This window comes from Microcaecilia unicolor, chromosome 2 (assembly GCF_901765095.1).
Source record: "Microcaecilia unicolor chromosome 2, aMicUni1.1, whole genome shotgun sequence".
Classification (NCBI taxonomy): Eukaryota; Metazoa; Chordata; class Amphibia; order Gymnophiona; family Siphonopidae; genus Microcaecilia; species Microcaecilia unicolor.
This window is the reverse complement of record NC_044032.1, coordinates 593,666,171-593,689,511: the sequence shown is the minus strand read 5'-3', so window position 1 is coordinate 593,689,511 and position 23,341 is coordinate 593,666,171. Positions and strand designations below refer to the sequence as shown.

Here is a 23,341-nt window from a genome sequence, read left to right as displayed (position 1 = left end):
CTCTGTCCGTCTTCAAATCTAAGCTAAAAGCCCACCTTTTTGATGCTGCTTTTAACTCTTAACCCTTATTCACTTGTTCAGAACCCTTACTTTATCATCCTCACTTTAATATTCGCTTATCTCTTATTTGTCCTGTTTGTCTGTCCAAATTAGATTGTAAGCTCTGTCGAGCAGGGACTGTCTCTTCATGTTCAAGTGTACAGTGCTGCGTACGTCTAGTAGCGCTTTAGAAATGATAAGTAGTAGTAGTAGTCTTTGTAAAAGGACCCCTCAGACTTACAAAGTTCCACTGTAACTTGTGTAACGTTGTAAGTCTATGTACTTTGAAAATGAGCCTCTATGACATCATTAATAATAAGTTAGTAACCAGGTTTTTTTTTTTAATAATGGTAGTTTTACAGTGCAAACATTTTTCAATGTGTGAAAATTGCTGGGTGGTATTGCTAAAAATTCTGCAATTTTGCTGTGTTTAAAGATAATCTCATTCCACTTGGCACATAAACGTAGATAGTAAGAACAAATAAAGCTGTAAAATTTCACATTGAAATTCTAACCGGTTACTGACAAAACTGCAAAAAGCTCTAGGCCCTGTGTGGCTGGGGGGGGGGGAGGGGGGTGCCGCGAAAAGTTGCTCAGACACAATCCAGCTTATAATCGAAAGACAAAAATGCCTATATTGCGACCTAAATCGGGAGATAGGTGTTTATCTCCCAAAAACGAATAACGCGGTATAATCGAAAGCCGAACTTGGACGTTTTCAACTGCACTCCATCGCGGAAGCGTACAAAGTTGACGGGGGTGTGTCGGAGGCGTGGTGAAGGCGGGACTGGGGCGTGGTTATCACCCGAACAGAGATGGGCGCCTTTCGCCGATAATGGAAAAAAAGTATGCGTTTGTAGCTAGAATTTAGGGCACTTTTCCTGGACCCTGTTTTTTCACGAATAAGGCCCCAAAAAGTGCCCTAAATGACCAGAATACCACCAGAGGGAATCGGGGATGAACTCCCCTGACTCCCCCAGTGGTCACTAACCCCCTCCCACCACAAAAAATGATGTTTCACAACTTTTTATTTTCACCCTCAAATGTCATACCCACCTCCCTGGCAGCAGTATGCAGGCCCCTGGAGCAGTTGTTAGGGGGTGCAGTGGACTTCAGGCAGGTGGACCCAGGCCCATCCCCCCCTACCTGTTACAATTGTGCTGCTTAATGCTTAGTCGTCCAACCCCCCCAAACCCACTGTACCCACTTGTAGGTGCCCCCCCTTCACCCCTTAGGGCTATAGTAATGGTGTAGACTTGTGGGCAGTGGGTTTTGAGGGGGATTTGGGGGGCTCAACACACAAGGGAAGGGTGCTATGCACCTGGGAGCTCTTTTACCTTTTTTTTTGTTTTTGTAAAAGTGCCCCCTAGGGTGCCCGGTTGGTGTCCTGGCATGTGAGGGGGACCAGTGCACTATGACTCCTGGCCCCTCCCACGAACAAATGCCTTGCATTTATTCGTTTTTGAGCTGGGCGCTTTCATTTTCCATTATCACTGAAAAACAAAAACACCCAGCTCACAAATTGTCGAATAAAACATGGACGTCTATTTTTTTCGAAAATACGGTTCGGTCCGCCCCTTCACGGACCCGTTCTCGGAGATAAACGCCCATGGAGATAGATGTTTTCGTTCAATTATGCCCCTCTAAGGGTGCCATGAACCGAAAAATTTTGGGAACCACTGCTCTAGGGGGTAACTTTTTTTTTTTGCCTCCCCCTGTACTTCTGATTATAAATAAAGTTGATAAAAATGTTATTTCCCTCATTATTAGTATTATTTTGTGTACCAGCACACTAGATAGCAGTACTGTGTGCATAGCATGTCACTGTGCAACAAAACTGACATAGTCCATTCAAAGTGAATGGGCTGTGTCGGCATTACCCTGTGGCAGCTGCTAGCGCAGCCTTGTAGAAGGGGGGGGGGGGGTTAGTGAGCTGGATACAGATGATTCTTATGTCACCTACATCTCTATTCTGCAAAAATTGAAGATATGCAAACTTATTATGAATAGTAGTAGGTTTCTGTGGAAGACAGTCAAGAACCTTCTATCTTCTATGAACTAAGTTAAAAATATTTTAGGTAGAATGTTTCCTGCAATTTTATAGAAATGAGACCCAGCTATTTGTTTTGCTTATAAAACTAATAAAAATAAAGACCAGCAGGATGTCAGGGGCGTAGCCAGACAACAGATTTTGGGTGGGCCTAGGCAAGAAGTGGGTGGGCACCAAGTGTTCTCCCCCCACCCCCCCGCACCACCACCCAAAAAAAAAATCTCAGCTGGCTAGAAAATGATTCTTTCCACCTTGACAGTCTGCAGCAGGCATGCCCTGAAGACTGAGCATGCGCAGGTGACAGTATCAAGGAGAGTAGCGTTTTCATTACCATCAGGGGGAGGTCTTCAGCTGGTGGAGCTGGGGATCTCCACCAGCTACCACTAAACGTGTGCTACTGTTGGGTGGGCCTGAACCCTAAGTGGGTGGGCCCTGGCCCACCCAGGCCCACCTGTGGCTATGCCACTGGGATGTATCAAACATGAATAAGTAGTATGGAAACACTGAAGATGTCAGCAGACACATCAGTCTTCCCTTTGGTACCTTCTCATTGAACAGTCACACATCTTACTCAATCAGAGGTCTCTCTCCATCTGCCCCACCCCAACCCCGCCAATCTGTTCCATGCATGCCTGAATTCTGTCACTATTTTGGATCCTATCATCTCTACTGAAAGTCTGTTCCAAGTATCCACCACCATTTTAATAATTTTTTAACATTCTTTTTGAGTCTATGTTGAGCATGCTAGAATCCCTGCTCCCATAGATGTTGCCATGTTAAATGAAACCAGCTGTCCCACAAAAGAACAGAAGGACGAGGGATGTAATAAACAAAACCTTTATTCTCCAAGACCCGACACAGCACTGTGTTTCGGCACAAATCCTACATCAGGGGTCTGCTTATTTCTAGGATAAGCAGCATAAAATGTATTGTACTGTTTTGGTATCTTGTCAGGAACTTGTAACCTGAATTGGCCACTGTTGGAAACAAGATTCAGGGCTTGATGGACCATCTGTCTGTCCCAGTATGGCAACACTTATGTACTTAAGTACTTCTCTGGCCTTAGTGCATGGGAATGAAATGCATAAGCACGCACTAAGGCTACTCTTTATCACAGCATAGTAAAAGGGCCCCTTAGTAATTCAAGAGCCTAAAAAATGCCCACAGACAGAGATAAACGTTCTGTCCTATAACTAGGACACTGGCCTTAAACAGGTTCAAATCACATTTCAAAAAGCCACATACAGATTATCCTCTTTTCAGCCTTTAAACCACATTCCAGTTTGATTTATTTACTTTTTGATATTTATAGTACTTTTACTTCATTTTTTAATTTAGTGCCTGAGGTGTTTACAAAATAAACACAAAGAATACAGTACGTCAATCATTACATGGACCAAAGGAAAGGAAACCAAACATAAAAGTAAACACCAGGAAAGGCAAGCTAAAAATGTGCTTTTAGTTTTGACCTGAAAACATTGAGTGTTATTATTTCAAACAGGAGGCAATAGCTTAGGGGGTCTTTTACTAAAGCTTAGCTTGAGTTATCTGCAGCAGGGCCCATAAGAACAAAATGGGCCCTGCTGCAGATAACTCGAGCTAAGCATTAGTAAAAGACTCCCTAATTGTATTTGGTCAATTGTAGATGAAAAATTGCATGAAACAGAAATTGCCTGTACTATAAAGGGAATAATATAGAGACACAGTGTAACAATGGGCACAAGCAAGAGCATAATGATATACAAACCCATGAAGCTATTTAGGAATGAGTATCCAAAGCAAAAATTCTAACAGCAAGTCAATAATGGTAGTGTCGCAGAGATGTTTCTTGTACGTAACAGGGAAAATCTGCAGCAGAACTTCATCATAGCTGATGTAGGTTGGATGGAGAAGAAAATGAAGTAGACATACAACAGCCAAGTGTAGAAAGATGAGCACATAGAAGACGATAAGCATCAGTGTAAGCGAAATATGAAATCTGTATGTAAGGTAAAGTAAGAAAAGAACACACAGGATTGAAGAGAAAAAGATGGCTTTTGGGGGACATCAAACATTTTGACAAAACCAGGTATAGGAAGGGAAAAAAATCAACAAGGAAAACCGGAAGGAAGGCAAGGAATTTAAAAACAACAACAAATAAAAACATGTTTCCCCCCCCCCCCCCCCCCCCCCCCCACTTGCTCAATTGAGGTAAACCGAAAGTATTCAAACAATATAAAGTTCACCGCAAGACAGTACCTCTCCGCCTCTGGTACGGCTTCCATACTGCATAAAAGTGACCCATCCGATCATGCTTCAATGCCGTTAATTTGGACATCAGGTACAAATAGTCTAGTTTTTGCATCACTTGTTCCTTATTAGGAGGCTCTAGCTTTTGCCAGGCAGCTGCCACGCAAAGGCGAGCCGCTGACACCACCAGCATCAGCAGTTGTCCTGTAGTATCTTCCCAACGTGCTAGATAGTCATTAAGCAGGAAATTCAGAATACTTGGCACACAGTAGAGTCCTATCATCTCGTGAAACATCTCTGCAATCATCAGCCAATAGGGCTGAATTTTGGGACAGAGCCACCAGATGTGTTCAAAAGAAACTTGAACAGAGCAGCCTCTCCAACACTCTTTCTTCCCCGTGCCGAACACCTTATATAGTCTGGCTGGGGTATAGTACCACTGGAATAGCATTTTATATCCATGTTCAATATAGTTAGATGCAATGGTTACTCTCGTTAGGCACTTATAAATCCTATGCCACTGTGCAGTTGATAAAGGAACATTGAGCATTTTCTCTCACTTCTTCTCATATTGTTGGGATATAGGTTGACTAAATAACAATGCTTGATATAATCTAGAAATCAATCCTGTTCCATATGAAAATTTTTTAACAAACCTTGATCTCCCCGATCCCAATCAGGAAGTACGCTTCTCTTCATAAAGTCATATAACTGCCCATAGAAAAAACCATCACCCTCCTTTAATCTGTATCTTTCTTGTAGTACTGGAAAGGGGATCATTGTACCTCTAACCACTAAATGTCCTAACACCTTACAACCCTGTTTTGCTCATCTGTGAAAGGCTTTAGTATGGGCTGGTGCATCAAATCCAGGAGCATATATTAATGGTTTTGCTAAAAAATATTGTTGTTGACGGAAAAGCGCCATTTTAATAGAATACTATCGTATCTAAAGTGCATGAAGCTCCAAATGGTGCTCATGTCATCCAACTTCTCAAGTCTTGCAATGAGATCCATGGTACGTACTGCAATGGCATTTCCTGGAACAGGTCTTGCTCTAATTGAACCCAGCGTTTGTCCGGGAAGGCATACCACTCAAAAAGAGTGACAAGCTGGGACGCTCTATAGTAAGTCAAAAAATCCAAGACCCCCATCCCTCCCTCTTCTCTAGGTACATGCATACGTTGCCTACACACTCGAGGTGGCTTCTGTTGCCAAATATATTGAAACACTTTCCTCTGCAGTTTAATCAAATAAGCTTTAGGGATAGGTAAGGGGAGGCTGGAAAAATAATATAAAAATCTTGGGAGCACATTCATCTTCACCGCACTGATCCTGCCCACCCAAGACAGGCCTAATCCCTCCCAGCGGTCTAAATCTTCCATCACCTTATTTAACAATGGCGGGTAGTTCAAAGAAAAAATGTGATCCAAATCAGCTGGTATTAAAACTCCTAAGTATTTGATACTGCGGTGTGCCAATCTAAATGGAAATTGGAAGCTTAGGGCCTGAAGGGAATCTCCAGACATTGTAAGGTTCAAGATCTTGGACTTGGTGGTATTGACAGCAAATCCTGACACCCGACCATAATTATCAATGACTCCATAACTATAGGCAGAGATATGTGAGGGTCTGATAGTGTAAAAAGGATATCATCAGTGTACAATAATATCCTATGATCTTGCTCCCCTACCAGGATCCCTCATATCCTGAGATTGTCTCTAATCACTTGCGCCAAAGGTTCTATAGCCAACGCAAATATTAATGGGGACAGCAGGCAGCCTTGTCTCGTACCTCGAGAGATTTGAAAGAATTGTGTATAGGCCCCATTAACACGTAAACAAACTACTGTTTATGCTATCCATCGCATAAAATTCCCTGAGAAGCCAAACCACCGTAGGGTAGAAAACATGTATGACCAAGAAACCCGATCGAATGCTTTCTCAGCATCTATACTGAGGAGCACTGCCAGAGTCACCCTTTGCCATGCTGTCCATATCAAGTCTAACAACCACCGTATATTAAATTTAGGCTGCCGCCCTGCTATAAATCCAGATTGATCACCATGTACTAGCTCTGGCATTTAGCGTTGCAATCTCGCCACCAGTACCCAAGTCAGTATTTTATAATCCACCCCTAGTAGGGAGATGGGACTATAAGAACTACACTTGACCGGGTATTTCCCCAGTTTATGTATCAAGGCTACTCCTGCCTACCTAAACGAAAGTGGTAACTGGGACTCTGTCAGCAAAAAATTATAGCAATGAGTAAGGGGATCTACCAAAATGCGTGTGAATTTTTTATAAAAGAAGTTGGAAAAGCCATCTAATCCAGGGGCCTTATATGTCGGGAGGTGAGCTATCTCTTCTGCCACTACATCTAATGATATAGGAGCTGAGAACTGTAAGTCAGCAGTAGGGTAGATAGGGAATTCATTCTAGATAATCTTCTATCTCAGTATTTGTCACCCCTTGGTCTTCGGCATATAGTTTCTTGTACAAATGAACAAACTCCTGACCTATGGCATCCTCGCCCTGTACTACCTTCCCCTCTGGAGTCTTCACCTGTAAGATTGTGTTGTGAGCATTCTGTTTCTGAATTTTAGCCGCCAATAGTCGCCTCATCTTGCTGCCTCCTGCAAAATATTCTTGCCTCACCTGCTGAAGAGAGGTTGCTATATCCTCCAACTCCCGTTGCTCTCTCCGACATTGAATTAATTGTTGGCGAATTCTATCTTGTGATGGTTGAGCTCTATAAGCTCTTTCTAGCTCTCCTAGCCGCTGACTAAGCCTTAAACGATGTTGACATTTCAACTTAGTGCAGAAGGCCTGCTTTGATATGCAAAGACCATGTGCATTGTCCTTAAAACTCTCCCAAATATTTACAGGGCTCGCTGTACCTTCATTCCTCAAGAAAAAATCCCGAAACTCAGTGTCAAAAAATGCAGCAAGCTATGGATCCGTCATAAATTTGTCGTTGAGCTGCCAGAAATGCATGCCCTACTTCACTCTCGGTTGCTCGAACACCAGCAGAACTGGAGCATGATCTGACCACACCCGTTGCTCTATTGCCACGTTGGAAACCAGTGAGCAGTGATCCCGTTCCATTAGCCACATATCTATACGCGTATATGAATCATGCATTGCTGAGTAGAAGGAGTAATCCCACTCACTCAGGTGGAACAAACGCCAAACATCCTCCAGCCCCAACCACGCCATACAGCTTCGCAGCATAGTACGATCCCATTTTGCATATTGAATTTTACTAGAGGAGTTGTCCATTGAGGGATGGCAGGTCAAATTAAAATCCCCTCCCATTATCAAAATCCCTTCCTGAAATGCCATCAACCGGGGTAGCAAAGATTCAAAAAATTCTCCCTGCCCAGTATTGGGTGCATAGATATTTGCCAGAGTATAGAGCAGCCCATTTAATTCTGCCTTTACAAACAGGTAATGACCCTCTCAATCTCTCATCACATCCTGAAGTTTCATCTGAATTCTCTTATGTATTAAAATTCCCACTCCGTTAGTTTTTTTACATAGCTTATTTGGAGCCTGAAACACCTCAAGGAACCTGGGGTGCGAGAGCAATGCTGTTTTAGATAGCAAGAGACGTGTCTCTTGTACAAACCCCACATCCTCTTTATCATTTTGGTTGCTCTTCTTTGAACCTTTTCTAATTCCGCGATATCATTTTTGAGATACAGCGACCAGAACTGAACGCAATACTCAAGGTGCAGATGCACAATGGAGTGATACAAAGGCATTACAGTGTTTTCGGTCTTATTTACCATCCCTTTCCTAATAATTGCTAGCATCCTGTAAAAGTTAGGTCTTTCTTTTCTGCAGGAATGGCCATGCTGCATTGCCATTTTGGGGGGAGCCCTTACCGCCACCCATTGAGGTGGTGGTAAGGGCTCCCATGCTATCCCAGCAGTAACCAGGCAGCGTGGACAGCGCACAGCATTGCTCAATTACCTCCAAGTATACACTGGTGCTACAAAAATTAATATATTTTTGTAGTGCCAGATATGACGGCACACTGGTGATTGGAACTACTGTCGGGCTGCTGCGGTAGCATGGTGGTAGTTCCTTTTTAGCGACAAGTAAGCTTGCATGGGGCTTACTGCCGCTTTGTAAAAGGGACTCTAAAAGAGAGAAATTTTCTAAAGGTTAGACATCCTAGAACACCTATTGGGCTAGATTCTATATATCATGCCTAAAAATTGGTGCTGAAAAAAAATACGCCTGAGCGTACTTTATAGATTACACCTAAATTTAGGCACAGTTTATAGAATATGCCTAGCACCTGTCCACTTGACTAAATGCCGACACTTAAATTAGGAGCAAACCAGGTGTACTCAGTGGCGTTCCTAGGGGGGGCGGTGGGTGCGGTCCGCCCCAGGTGCACGCCGCTGGGGGGGGTGCCACGCGCCTGTCGGCACCGCTCGTTCCGTGCTCCCTCTGCCCGGAACAGGTTACTTCCTGTTCCAGGGCAGAGGGAGCATGGAACGAGCGAAGCAGACAGGCGCGTGGCACCCCCCCCCCCCAGCAGGTAAAAATGCACCGGGGGGAGGCGCTGCACCTGGGGGGGTGCATCGGCGATCCGCCCCGGGTGTCAGCCGCCCTAGGAACGCCACTGAGTGTACTCTCTAACAATGTACTTAGATTTTAGAAATGCTCATGATCCGCCCTTTCCACGCCCATGGCCATGCCCCTTTTTCACCTGAGAGCCTTAGAATTTATGTGTATCACTTTACAGAATACACTTAGACAGTTGTACTAATAAATTCTAATGCCAATTAGTGCCAATAATTGCTTGTTAATTGGCAATTATCGGCACTGATTGGCTTGTTAGCTAATTAAGTTGCACATGCAAATCCAGAATACGACTGGATTTGCACGCAGAACTTAAGTCGCACTGTATAGAATTCAGGAGCTTATGTATATGCTGCCAAAAGTATACAAAGCCCTCGGAAATCCACCAGTATGAAATCTCGTATTACATAGATTCAGCAATAGGGCGGGTGACTTTTGTACCAGCAAATGAACTATGTTAAAAGTTTTGTTTTTGTTTTTACCATGCTGCTTTGTTATCTTGATTTTTTTTCCCAGATCTATTTTCTGCCTGTAGATTATTTCATAATCTACACACACACACATGCTAACTCCACCTTCGTTCTGCCCAAAATTTACCCTGTGCATGCCAATCATCAAAGTAAATGCCATCATGTCATAGTGCATACTTTCTTGCCAGTTGGTACTTTCAGTTAAGCCCATATGTGATTACACAGACACAGGAATGACTGTAAAATTATCTCCTTGATGTCTAATAAATAGCCAATTGCTAATAAACTTCGAAGGTGTCTTTTGGCACACTTTGTTCTCTCGGAATACTTTTAAATGCCACAGACAAGGATACGGATTGCAGCGGAGAGGTTTAAGATCTTGTCAAAGGAATGTGCTTCTTACCTTGTCTGTGGGAGAGAAAATCCCCGGGCAATGATAAAACCGTAATATATGTGATAAGAAAAAGAATGAGGTAAGGAAGATTGATCACCCTGGTTATTTCCTTAGTGTTATTTTTGGACATTAGCATTCCTACCCCAACATCCACACCCTGCCTTACCAGCCCCCACCTCCCCCCCCCCCCCTCTCTCTCTCTCTCTCTCTCTCTCTCTCTCTCTCTCTCTGAAACCAAAGCAAAGGAACAGCTGGACTGCAGCCAAACAACTTCAACTCAGCCTCCTTCTTGCCAGGAGGCTTTGTTCTTTGCAGTCGGTCAGAACTTGGGAGAGCGTCTTCACTGCCGCGCAGAAGCGGGTGGAATTTTGGACGTCCAGCTGTCTGTTCATTTCCTCTGTTGACGTTCTTCTGCAAATCATGCCGATTTTACTTTAAGGAGCACATCTGAGGGCTGAGGAGAGTGAAGGGCTTTACCGTCTAGATGTACGCCTGTTCTTTTTGTGCTTGACATCTTTCCTTCACCGGTAAGTTATACGATTGAATTCCTAGACGGGCTGAAGAACTGCAGCTCCTCGGATAGTTTAGTGCAGCAGACCGGCGAAAAGTCTCATTCGTGCTGGTGATGCAGAGTGAGCAAGTGAGTGAAATAAGTGTGCGTTTCAAGAAATTTGACTTGCTGGTGGTAAAGTAGTGAAAACGGGGCATTGTTGCCTGTCAGCGTGCAGTGCATTTCTGAGCTTCAAGTGAGAACCTAATTGTTGCTAGAGTCAACTTTTTCTTAGGTATCTTTCTGTCCAGAAGGTGCCTTTTTTTTGTTTCTGCTAGGGACTGAGTCTTGTTGACGGAATTCATGCAGTGGGTATCGGTGCTTTCAGAGAGGAGCAACACATTCTGTAGATGTTTCTGTCTGTCAATCCCCCTAATATAGGGCATGAGTGTTTTTACACCTGTTGCCTCACTTACAAAACTGAAACCAGAAACCTGCGTGTTGTTCTGTAAGTTTTTGCTTCTGTTCAACTTGATGTATCGAACAGCAAACACGTCTTTTATTTACAATGTGAAAGTCTGGTGGAAGATGCATGGGCTAAGCGTTCAGCCAGCAAATACGGAACTTGATACTCACAGTGGAAAGGAATGCATTGCTGATGGCCATGGCTGCAATAGAAGATGACAGAAAAAAATGTGGAATTAGCATTTATTTATCCCCTTTAGTAAACCAGCACCACCAAGTATACAACATCTGTCAACATTCAAAAAAACATTTTGGTCTAAACTTTCAACCTCTTCTTTTTTTTCAGTCTCTTTTTTTTTTTTTCTTAATGTCTCAACTTTCATAGCTTCAGCTTGGTCACTGGTACAGCATAGGTTGAACAGTGTTTGCCAACCAGTGCGCCACGGCACAGTGGTGCATCTTGAGATCTGTTCAGGTGTGTCATGGAGAAAAAAAAAGTTACCACTGGCAGGTACTTAGGCCAGACCAGTACATGGGCTCTGCTCTCAGCACTTCACAGCACGAAGTCACTAGTCGTAGCTCTTAAATGTGCAGGAGCGTCTTCTGTAGTTACACATGCCTGTTTCCTTCCTAGATACACTAATGAGCCCCAGAATGTTGTAATTCACAGGCAGCATGGAGGGCGTGGATAGTAGAACCCTGCTTTGTACAGCACACATTAGAACTTTGGCGCCTAAGGGGTCCTTTTACTAAGGTGCGCTGAAAATGGCCTGCGGTAGTGTAGACGCATATTTTGGGTGCACGCAGAATTATTTTTTAGCTCACCTACAAAAAAATGCCTTTTTTTTTTCTTTTTTTCCTGAAAACGGACGTGCAGCAAAATGAAAATTGCCGTGCGTCCATTTTGGGTCTGAGACCTTACCGCAAGCCATTGACCTAGCGGTAAGGTCTCACACTGTAACCGGGCGGTAATGGTCTACGCTCATCAAATGCCACTTGATGTGCATAGGTGCCAGGCGCCAGAAAATAAAAAATATTTTTCAGGTGCGCGTAGCGGATACACGCCAAAATTGAAATTACCGCAAGGGCTACACGGTAACCGGGCGGTAACTCTAATTTGACGCATGTTGGGTGTGCGTAGGTGCCTACATGGCTTAGTAAAAAGGCCCCTAATTTTACAAACCGATTGCACATTTAAATTTATAGAATACTAGCACCATCTAAGCACTATCTGTATTTAATGTACACAGCTCACTTACTATGTGAATGCAAGAGGGTGTTCACAGGAGAGGGGTATGGGTGAGGCATAGGTGGGTCAAACCTCTCCACGTATATCCCGAAATTCTATAAGTCACAAAAAATTGTGCGTGCAAATTTGGGCATGCACCCAATTTACACATACAATTTGGGTGTGCACCCAATTTACATGTGCAATTTGGGCGTGCACCCAATTTACACATGCAATTTAATTGAATAGCAAGCCATTTAGTGCCAATAATTGAGATTTTAACAAGCAGCTATTGGTGCTAATTAGATTTAATTAAAAGTGATCCCTTGGATTCTATATATGGCACCTGAAAATCCACACACTGTATTCTATATCACTGTGCATAACTTAATTGGTTAACTAACTAATCAGCACTGTTAATTGGATGTTAACAAGCAATTATCAGCACTAATTGGAATTAATTACGATTGACATGCACAACTCACTAAGTATAATCTATAACGTGGTGCGCCTAAATTCTAAGTTGCATAGTTGAAAAGGGGATATGGCCATGGACAGGGCATGGGTGTTTTTAAAATCTATGTGCATTATTATAGAATACACCCAATCTGGAACTAATTTAGGTGTTGGGATTTACACCAAGTAAAATGTGGCCTAAATGGATGTGAATTTAGTCATGTGGTGAGCCGCTTGGCTTATTCTATATACCACATGGAAATTTAAGTCTATTCTATAAAATGTAGACGTACTTTAGAGAATGTGCCTAGGCGTAATTTTTTTCCTCATGGATTTTTCACGCACCATATACAGAATCTAGCCCTATGTGTGTAAATTTAGGCGCATGGTCCGCATGTAAATTTTACACATGGGTCCAAAAAGGGGGTGTGGCCATGGGAGGGTCATAGGCAGATCAGGTGTGTTCCTTGAATTTGTGTGCGTTGTTGTAAAATAAAGGGGACCCCGCGCATAATTTAGGCATGGGATTCGTACACCACGGTTTCAGTGGTGTAAATGGTCATGCCTAAATATAGTCGCGGTTCCCAGCACTGCTATTCTATAAACCACTACTAACTTTTTTTTTAGGCACCATTTATAGATTTTAGTCCATAACTTATAGAATACTGTAAGTTATGCATGTAAGTGCCACATTTCGGTGTGCCCATGCACACCTGCTATTGACATGGCATAAGTGGGCATGCTAAATGTAGGCATGTAGATGCCCGCATGCTAGGCGTCTCACTTGTGACACCCAGTTATAGAAATGCCCCATTGCACACAGCATCATCTTCTCTTCCTCCTCCTCAGCTTCCTGCTTTGAGTTCTTCCTGCCTCCAGAAAGTCTTTCAGCACTTCCCTAGTATTTCTTAAGGCCATATTCATTGTCTCCCATATCTACACTACCTGGTCTACAGAGGTTGGTGTGTGCTGCACCAAAGGGTTCGAAAATGTAGGTGTGCCTTGGATATAAAAAGGTCATGAAACAGTGAAACAGAATATTTGCATTTAATTGCACTCTGGTCAGCCAAAATATAGCTTTGACTTCTGAAATATCAGCTGATGAATCCAGTTTAGAAGCCAATTTCTTTTCAACCATTAGTAGTTTAGAAAGTTTTCCCTGAAGCTAGATTAGGCAAGTGACTATCCCAAGTAATTTGCTCAGTGTCTTGCTTACATATGTTCTAATTCATAAGGGAAATAGATTACACAGTAATGTCTCCAGTTTAATTGAGATATATGATCTGTGTGGAACTGCTAAATCACTAATCATTGCACTGAGATAAGCAGTGGACATTCTGTGCATCAGTCTGCATTACTGCTCTGTTCTGATTCTATTTGGACTGCCACATCTATGACACACTCTTGTTGCATTTGTTTATAGGGTCATAGGTCAGAATTTCATGCTGAAGCCAGTACAGCTTCTTTTTCAGAATGTTCTGGAAACCGGTCCATTATCTTATCAGATGACGTGTGTGAACAATTTTAGACAGACATCCACTAGGGGTGAACAGGGATAAAAAAAATCATTGTGTTTAGTTTTACATGTTGTTTCTTGGGTTTTTTTTAAATTCTTTTTTAAATTTTGGGCAATGTTTGCAATAGTGCACAGACTCGCAATAGTGAGCACTGTTTGGTAATAGTGATAGTGCACCCTGTATCAAAATAGTACACACTATTGCAACACTACCCAAGCAGCAAAGGACTCAAATACAAATCCACTTATGCATCCAGCTTTTCCTATTTAAGTGCACAACTATGGAACGCACTGGCAAAAGTAGTAAAAACTACGCTCGACCACCTAAATTTCCGAAAACCACTAAAAACAGACCTGTTCGGAAAAGCATACCCCACCGACCCAACATAAAAAACCTGGATACCTGCGACATAACGTAACCACAGACCGTAATGGACATATCCTAACTCTTCCTCTCCATCTCTAAGTCCCCCCAATGTATCTACCATACATGAACCTCATTCTACTACAATATCACCTTGTATTTGTTCTTACCTTGTATTTGCTCATACCGGAAACGGCTAACACCGTTTTCGGTACTATGTAAGCCGCATTGAGCCTGCAAAAACGTGGGAAAATGGAATACAAATGTAACAAATAAATAAATATAAATAAATAAATGTCATTTTAAATGAATGTATGTCTCAACTTTCGACATGTAAAACACAGTTTTACAGGTAGAATGTATGAAAATTTGCTACCAGATACAAATCTTTAAAAGTATAGGTAAGCAATAAGCAGTGATCCTATGTCTCCTTTTACAGATAGATAAAGTATGTGCTCCTGGAGGTGGAGTTAGAAGAAGTCTGAGATTTACATCTATAATGTATTAAATACAAAGGATACATGTTTAATCCAGCAGCCGTATATAAATTTATTTACACCTGCTCAGGTTATCTCAGTGGTTCCTAAACCTGGTCCTGGAGGCACCCCAGCCACTAAGATTTTCAGGATACCCACAATGAATATTCATGAGATAGATTTGAATGCAGTGGAGGCAGTTAATTCAAATCTATCTCATGAATTGTCATTATGGGTATCCTGAAAAACTGACTGGCTGGGGTACCTCCAGGACCAGGTTTGGGAACCACTGGGTTAACTGAAGCAGAAATTGGTTTATGAGTCAGGCTGAGCTCTTAGTCTAGTTAGAGTGCTTAGCTCTTCCTTCTATGTAGGCGGCGTGAGTATACTAGGTTATACTAGGTATAGATTAAGAATGCTTTCAGTGGTAGCACCTGTGCTATGGAATAAACTCCCGGCAGTGATTCGAGTGGAAGAAAATTATCTGAGCTTTTAGAAAAAAATTAAGGCCTGGTTATTTCCATAATACCTTTAGCGACGGCCCTTAACGTGTAGGCAAGTAGTGATTGAGTTTCATGGGTTGGTGAGGTTGATTTAGTGGGCTGATTGTTTTATTAGTGTTTGTTTAGCCATGTTGTATTGTGATTGATTGTTCACCACTTTGCACTTTCTTTCGGCATGAGAAGGCAGTATACAACACTTTTTAAAATAAATTTGTTTTGGTCATGTATTTCATATACTGCCTTTGTGTAGTACAATCAAAGCAGCTCACATATATATGGATACTTTGTCCCTGGTGGGCTCACAGGGGTCCTTTTACTAAGGTGTGCTGAAAAATGGCCTGCACTAGTGTAAGCGCGTGTTTTGGAATGTGCCCAGATCCATTTTTCAGAGCACCTGTAAAAATGCCTTTTTAAAATGAACGTGCGGCAAAATGAAAATTGGTGTGCGTCCATTTTGGGTCTGAGACCTTACCGCCACCCATAGTCTATGTGTGTCAAATGCCTTTTACCGCCTGATGGCGCCACGTGCCAGAAAATAACAAAGATTTTCTGGCGCATGTTGTGGACGCGCATAAAAAATGAAATTACCACCCAGGCCGCATGGTAGCCGGGTGGTAACTCAGAACTGGCATGCATTGTGCGCGTGTAGGCGCTTACGCGGCTTAGTAAAAAGGCCCCTTAATCTAATTTTTTTTGTACCAGGGACAACGTAGTGTTAAGTGACTTGCCCAGAGTCACAAGGAGCCACAGTGAGAATCAAAGCTGGTTCCCTTGGGTCTCAGCCCACTGTTCTAACCATTAGTCTACTTCTATGCATCTATGCCTACCCAAGTGATTGCTGATTGCATACCCAATTGATGATTTAAGAAGGGAACGTATGCACGTAGTCTGCCAATATTCAGCTGGAGGCAGTCAATATTTCTTTAAATGCTGGTTATCACTAGCTGAATTAGGCCATGATATTCAGTTCTGGCACCTATTCAAGTACTTTCACTGGCCGCATACCCCCAGATTCTATACAGTGCACTTAGATTTAGGCGCCAAAATCGTCATGAATTTTATAACACCGCATGTAACTTAATTGGCTTAACAAGCTAATGAGTGCTGATATTAGGACTTAACAAGCAATAATGAGCACTAATTGGCACTGATTAGAATTTAGGCACACAACTCACTAAGCGTATTCTGTAATGTGCGCCGAACTTCTAATGTGCGCTGGCAAAAAAGGGCATGGTTATAGGAGGGGAAATAAGCATTTTGTGGGCGTTCTGAAATTTAGGTGCCTAGTTATAGAATATAGTCAAGTGTGCCTAAATCTACACACTGAGATTTATTCTTTGTTTTATTTGGTGTAAATGGATGCGCACAGATTTAGGCACTGAAATATGAACTCAAGGGCCCTTTTACTAAGCTGCATAAGCATCTATGCACACCCAATGTGCACCAAAATGGAGTTACCGTGTGGCTCTAACGGTAATTTCATTTTTGGCGCGCATCTGATACATGCATCTGAAAAATAATTTTATTTTCAGACGCGTGTATTGGGTGTGTGCCAAGTGGCATTTGACGAGCGTAGGTCATTACTGCCCAGTTACCGCGTGAGACTTTACTTTACCACTAGGCCAACGACTGGCGGTAAGGTCTCAGACCCAAAATGGATGCACGGCAATTTTCATTTTGCCACACGTCCATTTTCGGCAAAAATTGTAAAAAAAAGGCATTTTTTTACAGATGTGCTGAAAAATGATTCTGCTTGCACCCAAAACGTGTGTCTACACTATCGCAGGCCATTTTTCAGTGTGCCTTTGTAAAAGGGCTGTTAAGTGTATTCTATAATTGGCGACTAAATTTAGACGTCATATATAGAATCTCCTCCATGGCAGCTGATAGGAGTTATTTGGATACCAACAATATACAACAGCAGCTCCCAGTTAGCACAGCACAGCCTTTTTACTACTACTATTAATCATTTCTATAGCGCTGCTATACATACGCAGTGCTGTACACATTATGGGCTAGATTTTATTTTAAACACTTTGGGTTATCACTGACAAGATCTTGATCCTCATATATTTATTTTTAATATTGTATTTTATATCTTATTATTTTTATGTTTTTGCATTTTAATTGTTTATTACTTTATCATATGGATGTTAATTTTTGTGAAATGTGTATTTATAATTATCTTTCTGTTTTTATGTTAGACCCCTGAGGCAGATGCTTGTGCGCCGAAACACTGCCCGGGTCGGGTCTTTTTCACAATAAAGGACTGCCATTGTCTCTTTCTTGAAGGCCCAGTGTTGCTTTTTCTTGTCTAGATTCTATATATGGCACCTGAAAAATTGGCGCCGCTAAATTCTCCACTTATATGTACTCCATATATAGTGCCTAACTTTAGGCGCAATGTATAGAATACGCCTAGAGCCCTTACGAGTGCCTAAACCTGGTCACAGGAATATATGCTAAGTTAGGCATAGTGCAGGAGTATTCTATAACCATGCACACAATTGTTTGTAACACCCACGATTTGCCCATTCCATGCCCCCTTTTTGGCTGTGCATGTTAAAATTTACACTCACCGCTTTATAGAATACACCTAGCAAGATGTGCATGGAAATTTTAATTAAAACCAATTAGTGGCAAAAAAATGTCTGTTAAGTGGCAATTATTGGTGCTAATTGGCCTGTTTACTAATTAAATTGCACAGACAAATACAGAATATGCTGGTGTTTGTGGGGACAATTTCAGTCACGCTATATAGAATCCAGGGGTATATGCAAGTACTTTCTCTGTTCCTAGTAATCTCAAAGTTTAAGTTTTTGTACCCGGGGCAATAGAGGCATGCTGAAAAATGGCCTGCGCTAGTGTTGGCGTGTGTTTTGGGTACGTGCAGATCCATTTTTCAGCACGCCTGTAAAAAAGGCCTTTTTTAAAATGTTTGCCGAAAATGGATGTGCAGCAAAATAAAAATTGGCGTGCGTCCATTTTGGCTCTGAGATCTTACCGCCAGGCATTGACTTAGCGGTAAGGTCTCATGCGGTAACCGGACGGTAATGGTCTACATCCATAGAATGCTGATTACCGCCCAGTTTTGCCGCACGTCTGAAAATAAAAATTATTTTCGGACGCACATAAAAAATGAAATTACTGCCCGGGCCACATGGTAGCCAGGCGGTAACTCTAAATTGGCGCACGTTGGGCACGTGTAGTAAAAGGGCCCCTAAGTGATTTGCCCACAGTCACAAGGAGTAGCAGTGGGAGGCAAACCGAGACCATGAAAGATCAAAGCCTGCTGCTCTAACCATTAGGCTACTCCTCCACTGCTGTCCTATTTAACTGGACAATTATCCTGGTACTTCTACTGAATATCGGTGGTGCACAGGTAACTCCCAGCTCATCCTGACTGTGCCTTGGCACTATCCGGACAGTGCTGTGGCAGTCTGCTATGTGGATATGTGCTGCTGAATATCCAGGTTTAGCCCAGTCAATGGGAGATAACCGGATTGGAGCCTCTTCTACCTAGTTATGGAGGGAAGTTATCAACATGGGCTACAGTTAAGACAGATTATTTTACCACTAACTTTATTTAATTAATTATTTAATTTAGCACATATCTTCATTTTATGCAATGAGACCTAGGGGTCCTTTTACTAAGGTGTGCTGAAAAATGGCCTGAGCTAGTGTAAGCACGTGTTTTGGACACGCGCAGATCCATTTTTCAGCGCACCTGTAAAAATGCCTTTATAGAAAAAAAAAAAGACCAAAAACGGACGAGTGGGAAAATGAAAATTGGCGCACATCCATTTTGGGTCTGAGACCTTACCGCCACCCATTGACTTAGCGGTAAGGTCTCACGTGTTAACTGGGTGGTAATGGGCTACACGCGTAGAATGCCTTTTACCGCTCGGTAGCGCCGCATGCCAGAAAATAAAAATTATTTTCTGGCTCGCGTAGTGGATGTACATTAAAAAATGAAATTACCACCTGGGCCATGCGGTAGCTGGGCAGTAATTCCAAATTGGCGCATGTTGGGCTCTCGTAGGCGCCTACGCGACTTAGTAAAATGTTAACAGTAAATTAACCCATCTTACTGGTAGCCCATGTTGATACCTTCCCCATTCTGTCCCTTTGGCCCCACTGCTTTGTAGCTGTATTCCAGCTGTATCCACTTACACTGCCAGTTCCTAAATTGCTCCTATGTCAGTTTCACTGTCACCATGATTCTACTGCCAACTGGAAGCTTTAGCAAGACAACTACTGAATAAACATAAACATAGTGGGCTTTCAGCAAAACAGTATATATATGGGTGTACATGTATGTATGCATATATATATATATATATAGAGAGAGAGAGAGAGAGAGAGAGAGAGAGAGAGAGAGAGAGAGAGAGAGAGAGAGAGAGAGAGAGGCCTTTTTTTGAGGGGGTACTGAGTACCGGCACCTTTTCCATTGTCTGCTAAAATTGACCCATGGACCCCAAGTTTTAATGGAAGAGCTCAAGCTCTACACACCAATTCTGCCTTGTCATAGATTCTGTGACTGGTTGCAGGGGGCCTGGCTGTTGTGGGGTGGGTCTGTCAGTGATCACCCTACCCCTGTAGGGTGGCCTAGCATTTGAGTACCGATAGAGTGTGTGTGTGTCTGTTGGGGGGGATGTCTATATGTTCTGTATACACATATGTGCACTGTTTTAGTGGTTTTTATACTGTTTTACTTTGGCCTTAGTCTTTATTATGGAAATGTCTGTTGAATTTTCAGCTCTTAGACTGTAACAGTGCTATCAGAAACCACTATGCTTAGAACACATCCTTCACCAGAGCTTGGAATGCCATTGTGGAAAGATTAAAACTAAGCCCGCGTTAGTCATTCCAAGTTTTGGGTTCTGTGAGCTGGCTCCTAGACCGATGCACATGGTTCTGTGGGCTGACACAATAGGTTTTCTGTGAAGGCAATTAACAGCGAGGCTGTCAGCTGCTTCTGGTGTTTGTGGATGGTTCAATAATGAAAGCTGCTTCTTGGCTGCCTCTTAAGCAAGTGTGGTTTGTGGCACATTGCTTTGATTTATTCTGCAGCAGTCGCACTTTTTTCCTTGGAATGGCCAAGCTGTGATGTCATTTGCTATCTTTTGCTAGTTAACCTTTGGAGGGTTTTGCTGCAGGCAGTGTCCTTAGAATAGTCCCAACGTCTACTTCAGTGCCCCTGTCTGAGTGAAGGCATTCTGTAGTTCAAAGACTGCAGTCACTGAATGATTGTTGGTCCGAGTTATTCAGGTCTGGTCAAATATGATTTAATGGAAAGGTTATGGGCGCATTGCAGTAGAGGTTTAAGCAAATATAATTTACTGCTTTAGAGAGACCACATGACTCCAGCTGGCTTTCTTTTTTCTACAGGGAAATTGGTGACCGGAGTAACTGGAATGGTTTTCCTTTTCTTTTTTTTTTATATTGCTTAGACTAGAGGTTATGAATTGCAATTAGAACATGAGGTAGTCAGGGCTTACTTAAAACAAACAGAAAGTTTCCATGACCCTTGATGGAACCAGGGAATTGATCACACATCCCCAAAGGAAGAGTGGTGCTGCATTAAAGTAAACCCACCCAGGTCAGTATGTCACATGACCCAGAACAGACCACCTTCAGAGAATTCACAGCTGAAAAAGGAAAGCTCCCCATTAAGCAGCTTCCATGACAGCCCATTAATTCCCACATCAGCAATACTGGGTTTAACAATTGAGATCATAGGTAAACATCTTTAATGGTAAAAAAAAAAATTTTTTTAAACAAAAAACAGAAAATAATATGCAAGGAAACAACAATTTTTATATCTAGTTTACATGGATTTCACGGGGGACTGTGTGTGCCTAATCATAGCTTTTACATCTCAGCTCGTAAGAGAGGAATGAGATTGATGGAGTAAGAGAGAATTTCACAACTGGAAAAATAGTTGGCTGGGAGGTTTTTTTTTTAGCATACGTTCAAAGGCTGAAAGCAGACTTGTGCTCAACTATTTTCTGATTGCCTTTAACAGTTTAACTGATTCGTTCATAGTAAGTGGAAAAGCTGAGCCCCCAACAGTTACCTGAAACCCTTTGTACTTACTGTGCATTAATTTTTACTGTTGAAGTACAGTAAAAGCAAACTTACTACACTTAAGTAAAAGGGTTCCTAAGTATCACAGCTGTATAATTCCTTAAAGTATACTGCCTGAATAACTTTGCTGAATGCCACAAGTATTAAGACACCTGCCCCTCCCCCACCCTCACTATTTAAGTTTGTGCCTGTATGCAGTGCATGAGTGTTTAGTTTAGTTTAGTTTATTAATGTGCTGCTTTTCAAACATCAAAGCGGTTTACAAATAAAAGCTATTAGTACAAAGAGGCATGAAAGGAACTCCAACTTATAAATAAAAGAGAAAAACAGTAAAGATCTGCGGATAACAACAGAATAGAGTATTTATTTATTTGTTAAATTTGTATCCCACATTTTCCCACCTGTTTACAGGCTCAATGTGGCTTACATTGTACAGTAGAGGCGATGGCCAATACCGGTATGAGCAAATACAAAGTTAGGTTAAAGGCAGAGTACTGATCAAGTATGATAGGCACATAGGGGGTTGTAAGGAAGAAGGGTTAGGTTATGTCCAGTACAAGCTTATATCTTGTTGTGTTGCGGGGTTAAGGTTGGATCGTTAGGGTATGCCTTTTCGAATAGGTTAGTCTTTAGGAGTTTCTGGAAGTTTAGGTGGTCGTATGTTGATTTCACGGCGATTGGTAGAGCATTCCATAGTTGGGTGCTTATGTAAGAGAAGCTGGATGCATAGGTTGATTTGTATTTGAGTCCTTTGCAGCTTGGATGGTGGAGATTTAGGTATGTTCGTGTTGATCTTGTTGTGTTTCTGTTTGGTAGGTCTATGAGGTCTGTCATGTATCCCGGGACATTGCCGTAAATGATTTTGTGAACCAGGGTATAGATTTTGAACATGATGCGTTCTTTGATTGGGAGCCAGTGTAGTTTTTCTCGTAGAGGTTTGGTGCTTTCAAATCTTGTTTTTCTGAATATAAGCCTGGCTGCTGTGTTTTGAGCAGTTTGGAGTTTTTTAATGATTTGTTCTTTGCATCCCGCATATATTCCATTACAGTAGTCTAGATGGCTTAGTACCATGGATTGCACCAGGTTGCGAAATATTTCCCTCAGGAAAAAAGGTTTCACTCGTTTGAGCTTCCACATTGAATGAAACATTTTCTTTGTTGTAGCTTTCACTTGGCTCTCTAGTGTGAGATTTCGGTCGATTGTAACTCCGAGAATTTTCAGGTTGTCTGAAATAGGGAGGGTGTAGTCTGGGGTAGTTATGTTGGTGGGTTTGGCTGTGTTATATTGGGATGAGAGGATAAGACAGTGTGTTTTTTCTGTGTTAAGTTTTAGTTAAAATGCATTCGCCCATGAGTTCATGATGTTTAAGCTGAGTTTGATTTCTTTGGTGATTTCTGTTAGATCATTTTTGTAAGGGATGTACAATGTGATGTCATCAGCGTATATGAAAGGGTTAAGGCCTTGATTGGATAGAGACTTGGCTAGTGGGGTCATCATTAGGTTGAAGAGGAGCGGTGATAGTGGTGATTCTTGTGGTACTCCGCAGTCTGCTATCCATGGTGTTGATATGGTCGGTTTCGATTTCACTTGCTATGTTCTGGTTGTTAGGAAGCCCTTGATCCAGTTGAGTACACTTTCACCAATCCCGAAGTATTCTAGGATGTTTAATAGTATGTTGTGGTTCACCATGTTGAATTGTAGGAGAAGTATGCTTTTGCCTGTTGCAATTTCTTGTTTGAATTTGGCTGGTAGGGTGATTAGTACTGTTTCGGTGCTGTGGTTGAAGCGGAACCCTGATTGTGATTCATAGAGATATAAGGGAGCCCAATGTTGACAACCACCCAGGCCAGACCACCAACCCAGAACCGAAGAAAAGGCTTTAGCCCAGTACTCATTCTCCCAAATTAGGTACACTGAAACATTTCTATTAAAAATATATTCTTAGAGGTTGGAACCTATGTTGAGTCTTATGAT

General features: G+C 42.2%; 1 protein-coding gene across 3 annotated transcripts in view; it reads left to right on the top strand.

Moving 5' to 3' along the window:
* PALLD (palladin, cytoskeletal associated protein) overlaps positions 1-23,341 on the top strand; it is a 738,625-nt gene that overhangs the window by 177,726 nt on the left and 537,558 nt on the right. Inside the window, exon 1 of one of the 3 annotated variants that reach the window (XM_030191571.1) lies at positions 10,218-10,306. The exons of the other annotated variants lie outside the window; for them this stretch is intronic. The gene's annotated coding sequence lies outside the window, so the exon portion shown is untranslated. Of the gene's footprint in view, positions 1-10,217; positions 10,307-23,341 lie in introns of those variants that run through there. 3 annotated transcript variants of the gene reach the window in all.